This window comes from Cervus elaphus, chromosome 8 (genome assembly GCF_910594005.1).
Source record: "Cervus elaphus chromosome 8, mCerEla1.1, whole genome shotgun sequence".
NCBI classification, from domain to species: domain Eukaryota; kingdom Metazoa; phylum Chordata; class Mammalia; order Artiodactyla; family Cervidae; genus Cervus; species Cervus elaphus.
The window spans coordinates 5052667-5058666 of record NC_057822.1 but is presented as its reverse complement, the minus strand read 5'-3'; the positions used below and the strand labels follow the sequence as shown (position 1 = coordinate 5058666).

Below are 6000 nucleotides of genomic sequence, written 5' to 3'. Positions count from 1 at the left end.
ATGGGAATGGAATTCAAGGGTCCTTCCTGGCACCATGTACAAAAAGAGGATGGGAGGAGGTGTGGTGCTTCGGAGAACCCTGGAGTTTGTGGGCCCTCCCCGAGAAGCCCCGCTTTGCTCTAGGCAGCTCAGCCCACTGCATGCTGCCCAGGAAGGGCTTTAGGATCTCAACCATCGTTTCCCAAGTATGACTCAGTTTGATTTCACCCAGTGTCTCCCAGGACCAGTGTCCTGCACAAGACTCCCATGTGAGGCAATTGCTGCGCTACAGAATCCCTCCTCAATATCCCCAGAAGCTCCTTGACCAGTCTCATTTGACTCCTTCCCCCTTATTAGAGCTTTGAATCAAACTATAAAGCCCGGTGCATCCTGAGAAGGATCCAGGCTCAGGCCTGCAGCTTTGACAGGAAGTCAGATGCCCCCCAGGGGTTGGGGTGGGCATAGAGTGAGGCTCTATGAGAGGGCTATAGAGGCTCTATAGAGGGCTGCTCTCAGAGCCCCTGCAGTTTTCTTTCTTCCTCAACAGACCTCTTCTGCCAGCACTATTCAAAATGATGTCTCTGGGACCCTCCCTGGTGGTCCAGTAGGTAAGAATCTGCCTGCTGGTGTGGGTGATGCAGGTTGGATCCCTGGTCCGGGAAGATCCCTCAGGCCACAGGGCAACTAAGTCTGGGTACCACACCTACTGAGTCCTCATGCGCTGGAGCCCGCGCTCCCCATCTAGAGAAGCCCCTGCAACGAGAAGCCGGCGCGCAGTGGTGAAGACCCAGCACAGCCAAAACTATTTAAAAAAGTTAAAATAACGTCTGTGGCCTTATAGCACCAGCAGTGCTGCGATACTTTATTAGAAATTCAGACCCAGGGAATCTGGATCAGGCCACACCTGTGCTCTTTGAAGTTCAAGGCATCCTGAGCTGGGAACTCTTTCCCACCCATGGCTGGGGTGAGCCTGCTGATGAGACCCCAAAGGACTGGAAAGAACATGGACCCCATTCCTACATCCCCTCTGCCTTTTCAATTTTTTGGGAGGGTGGGGTGGGGAGGTGGGGATGAGGGTGAGGCATGACCTGCAGTTCCCCCTTAATTCTGATCTCTCTTGACTGGGGTGAGAGTCTTGGCAGGGAAACGGGTCCCAGCACAGTTGGTCGTCAACACTCAGGCCTGCAGATCTCATATCTTCCAGCAGCGGATGTAAGCAAGGCTGAAGGCCCCGTGTCTTTAATGAAATGAATCCCCGTAGCTGGGAAAATGGAGGTGGAAGTCATTTGTTAAGCACACAGCAGGTGCTCAATAAATATGTTGAGTAAGTGAATACAAGACCTGGAGGCTTCCCTGACGGTTCAGTGGTACAGAGTCCATCTGCCAATCCAGGAGACACGGTTGGATCCTTGACCTGGGAAGATCCCACATGCCTCGGAGCAGCTAAGCCCCTGTGCTACCGACTGAGCCTGACTCCACAGCCTGGGAGCCACCCACACAGCTTCTGAAGCCCGCTGCCCCAGGGCCTCTTTCCACAAGAGAAGCCTGCGCACCACAGCTAGAGAAAAGCCCGGGCGGGTGGGGGGGGGGGGGCACCCAGCAGAGCCAAAAATAAATAAAAATGTTGCAACAAGAAAAATGAAAGCAAGACTTGAACCCCGCCCCCCCCCCCCAAAATCTTCTCTGTGAAAAGGGCCTCGCGCACCGCCTGATCTTGGAGGGTAGAGGCATTGGAAGTCTGTCTCTACCCCTTCAGCAACCTCAGTTTCCTCACTTACTAGAGCACCACGTGAGGTCCAGAGGTCTCAACGATCCCCTCTGAAGTCAACTTTCTGCGTGACGCGGGCCTGCCAAGCAGCCCCCACACATGGTCCCCCCACGCTCCAGCCTGTAGACACCGGGCCCGCGTCCTCTGTTCACCTAGAAGTCTTGCCCCTTGGAGGCGAGTCCAGTGCGTTGTGGTCCCCGGCGCTGCTCAGGTGTCCTCAGCGTTGCTGCTCCCGCGCCGGTGACCTTGGGCCCCCGTCTCTTCCCTCTCTGCGCCCCGGGGGTCAAGTTGAGGTCATCTCGGGGGCCCCTTCCTGCCCGGGTTTGCACTCCAGCCCTGATGCCACCTGTCTCCTGCCTTCCGTCTCCTCCTCCTTTAGAGCGTGCCCTGAGGGTCGCCATCTGCCCCCCCCACCCCCACCCCCGTTTCCCGGTGAGGTTGAGAGTGGGAAGCAAGTTGCCGGGTTCAAGGAGGATGTCGGGGTGTGGTGGGGGGCGACTGGAGGATGGGGGACCAGTGCGCGGCCGCGGGCAGGACGCAGGCCAGGCGCCTGGGTGCGGAGGATGCGCGGGGGCACGGCTTCCTCACCCCGCTAAACCCGGGGCGCCTTCTCCTTCCTCCCCGCCCCTGCAGACGCGGGCCTAAGGCGTGGGCTCTGCGTCTGCGTCGACCCCACTTGCCCCAGAAGTTGCCCCTCTTCCCTGGGGGAGTGGGGGAGCAGGGACTGTCGTCTGGACCGCGGGGTCCTCGCCCGGCCCTGCCAGTCGAGCGGTGGAACCTTGAGCCGGTTCCACGGCTAGGCCTCCCCGTCTCGGGTTCTCAGTTTCCCGACCTGTAAAGTGGGGCGCAGAGCGCCCGCCTCCGGGACCTGTTGTCGGAGTGGGTGGGAGGGAGGCCGGGTGGGGACCTCCGCCGCGCCCGCGGCCCCGGCTCCGCAGTGAGGGGGGAGCGCGCCGCGAAGGAGGCTCCGCGGTCACGTGACGCCCCCCCCCCCCCCCCCGCACCCGAACTGCGGCGGCGGCGGCGATCGCGGAGCCGCGTCCGAGCAGAGCTGCAGCGACAGCCACGGGCAACGGAGCGCCAAGCCCAGGACGCCCCCGGCCCAGGCCCGCGGGTGAGTGCGCCGCTCCCGGCGGACGCGGCCCTGGAAAGGGGAAGGGATGGAGGTGGCCCGGGCTCCCGGCGCGGGCGGGCTGGGCAGGGGGATGGGAGCCACCGGCGAGGACCCGGGGGGCCGGGGGGGGGGGCGGCCAGCGGGGAGGGGGCGCAGGCAGGGGACGGAGAGGCAGGCCTGGAGTGAGCCGGCTCAGCCCCCTGCCTCCAGGGATGCGTCCAGGCCGCGGCTGGTGGGGGGGGCTCGGGTCCCACCCCCCTGCGTAGGTGGGGGTCCTTGTTCCTCTCACCCTGGGGAGGGGGCGCGGAAAAGTGGGTGCGTTCTCTCGATCCCTAAGGAAGGGCCCGCCCAGCCCCGACACCCCCAGCAGGAAGCAAGCCGGTCCTCAGAGGAGGGAATTGGGGGTCTGACGACCCCGAACGGAGGGGGCAGTGATGTCCTTGCTTCTCCCCGCCACCCCAACCCTGTCCCCGACCCGCCGCGGAGCAGGGCACCCGCGTCACGCAGTCGGGCGCCCCCTCGTCCCCTCCCCTGGCTCCGCAGGATCTAAGGACTCGGTGGGAATCCACAGGGTGGGAATCCACAGGGCAGTCCCCGCGCCCCGCAGACGCTTTGGTGCCAGCGGTGGGGCGCCAGGGCTTGGGGAAGATCTGTGTTCACACTCGCACGCACGCATCCAGACACCAGCTCAGGGGGTGCGTGCCCACCCTCTGGGCTAGTGAGACCCCGACCTGTGCATGACCCCGAGTTTTTGTCAGGTGTCCTTCTGCGAGCCAGGGGGTGGGACCCAGAAGGACACTCCACCCTTCATACATTGGCCTCTGACCCATCCTATATCCCCCTCCTCCGAAGTCAGAGGCCAGAAGGAGGGAGCCCTGGGAGAAGCCGGGTCTGAGCGGAGCAGGGAGGTGAAGGAAGGGGTAGCATTTCCTCCCCAGGCTTCTAGTCCACCCTGCCCCCTGGGCTGTGGTCCCTCCTCGCCCAGGGGATGAGGAAGAAGAAGCCGGAGCAGGCGGGTGGCCCTGAGTTTCCCAAGCTACTGAGACAGAAGCCCACCACAGGGTCCCCTGAACAGGGGGAGGGCAGCACCTGAGGGGGGAGTCAGTGGTCATGCCCAAAGTGCTGGAAGACGCCCCCGATTCCTCCATCTGGGACCGAGGCCCGAGGCCCCCCTCCCCTGGCAGTTGGAGGGTCTGGGGGAAGCAGAGGGGGAATCTTAATGGCCTCAGAAAGGATTTCAGGGTCACGATTAATTCTCAAGTGGCAGAGTGTCTTCCCCACCCACAGCAATATTGTTAAGGCGGAAACTGGGGTCTCCATTGCACAGATGACGAAACTGAGGCTCCGAGAGGCTAACTGAACCACCCAAGGTCACAGAGCCGTCTCTGGCTGGCCTAGCATCAGCTCTCTGACTCCCGGTCCAGGCGGAGCGCCACAGTGGCGGGGTCGAGGCAGGGTGGTGGGGTCGGGTGGTGATCCATTCTCCTGTGCTGCATGGGGGAGGGGGAAGGTGCATCTGGATGGAGGAGGGGAAGCTGGGTCAGGTCCAGGAGGACCTCACCTTTCTTCAGGGTCCAGAACTTCCCCGCTTCCCAGAGCTCTCTGCCGCCCCTGGCTGCAGCCATGATGGTGAGCGTCCCCCTCCCGGGACCTTCCCAGCTCCCAGCCTTCTCTTGTGCCTGGTGCCTGCCTGGCAGGGGTCTCCAGAGACCTCCCTCCATCTACCCTCTACCTGGTGTGAGACTCGATTCTTCCTCTGGCCTTTGGTCTTGGCTGGGGTGTCTCTGCTCTTCGGGCCTCGCCACCACTCCCCAGCAGGGTCAGTATAAGCCTGGGATACGGGAACCCCGAGATCCCGCCCCACCTCGCTCTCCCCCGGCCCCACCCCTGTCCGCTGTCCTATTGCAGATCCAGAGGCCCTGCGCGGAACCCCCAGGGCAGGTCTGCCTCCCACACCAGCTGTCTGTCTGCAGAGGCCTTTGTCCTGGCCGTCAGACACCGCCGGGCAGCCCCCGGGCTGCACACACAGCCAGACACGGGTGCCAACACGCTCCGATCCACGAATACCCGAGAGCCAGATGCAGGCGGGCGGGCCCCGCACACGGGGCCGAGATCCCCGCCTCTCATTCTGACCCGCACCGCAGCCAGAGAGCTAGGCCATCCAGACGTGCAGAGGAGGGTGTTGACGGCCAGGAGAGCCTCCTCCGGAGGCCTCATTGGGCAGATAACGCCCCGTTATCTCCTCCAGGGCACACGCACGGTGCGCACGCAGGAACGAGCACACCCTTAGGAGGGAACCTGGCAGATAGGCACGGGAACACACCCACACTGCGGCCCCCTGGGGGCTCACATGCGTGCACGTCATCAGCTTCCGTTGCAGGGGACGTGAACTGGGTACCATCCCACTGGGCAGACGCCTCAGCCCGCCTCAGCCCCGTCTTCTTCCCTCTTTTCTGGGTCACATGAGCCCGGGTCGGCCGACCCTGAGAATCTTGAGAAACCAGCTGGTGTGCCCCCTCAGTGGGCCTTCCTCTCCTGCCCCCCTTCCCCTCTAACCCATCCTCCGGGGCCAGAGGAGCCTCTCCCCAGCTGCCCCTCGACCTGCTGCTCCCCAGGGCCCCTCCCGAGGCAGGACACCCCGCAGCCCAGGCTCCAGGCAGCCCTGGGGTTCCCTTTCCTTTGCCAGTTTTCCAGGAGACCTGGCCAAGTCCTGCTTTCTGCTTCGCCCTCTCCGCAAGGCTGGGGGCCAGCTGGGGTGGCGGGAGGGGAGTGCTCCAGCTTGTCCTGCACTCACCTCTGCCCGCCTGGGTCCTGGCTCCCTGACTGGGCCTCTGGGAGCCTGGCATCCCTGGGCAGCAGCTGCTGAGCTGTGCTTCTGGGGCTCGGGCGTCTGCAGGGCAGGCTGATGTAGGCGGAGGGCAGCAAGGGACTCCAGGCTTTGCCCTGCTCACTCGGGCGCTCACCCCGGGGCTTGCCAGGAGCTGGCCTGGTCCTGCCTCTGGCTGGCCGTGTGGCTCGGGGAAGTCGCTTGCCCTCTCTGGGCCCATCTCCAGCTCCGAGAGGCAGCTCCGCCTGGCGAGGGAGTGTGAGGTGTGAGATGGCAGCCCTGTGCCAGTGAGGAAAGAAAGTTTGACTCTGC

The 6000-nt window shown here is 63.7% G+C and overlaps 1 protein-coding gene across 7 annotated transcripts in view; it reads left to right on the top strand.

Moving 5' to 3' along the window:
• Nucleotides 1-2726: 2726 nt before the first annotated feature.
• LOC122698301 (RAP1 GTPase activating protein) overlaps nt 2727-6000 on the top strand; it is a 68226-nt gene continuing 64952 nt past the window's right edge. For 2 of the 7 annotated variants that reach the window (XM_043909123.1, XM_043909124.1), the window contains exon 1: nt 2751-2861. The gene's annotated coding sequence lies outside the window, so the exon portion shown is untranslated. Of the gene's footprint in view, nt 2862-6000 lie in introns of all 7 variants that reach the window. The other 5 variants (XR_006342312.1, XM_043909122.1, XR_006342310.1 and 2 more) reach the window with 5 other exon arrangements.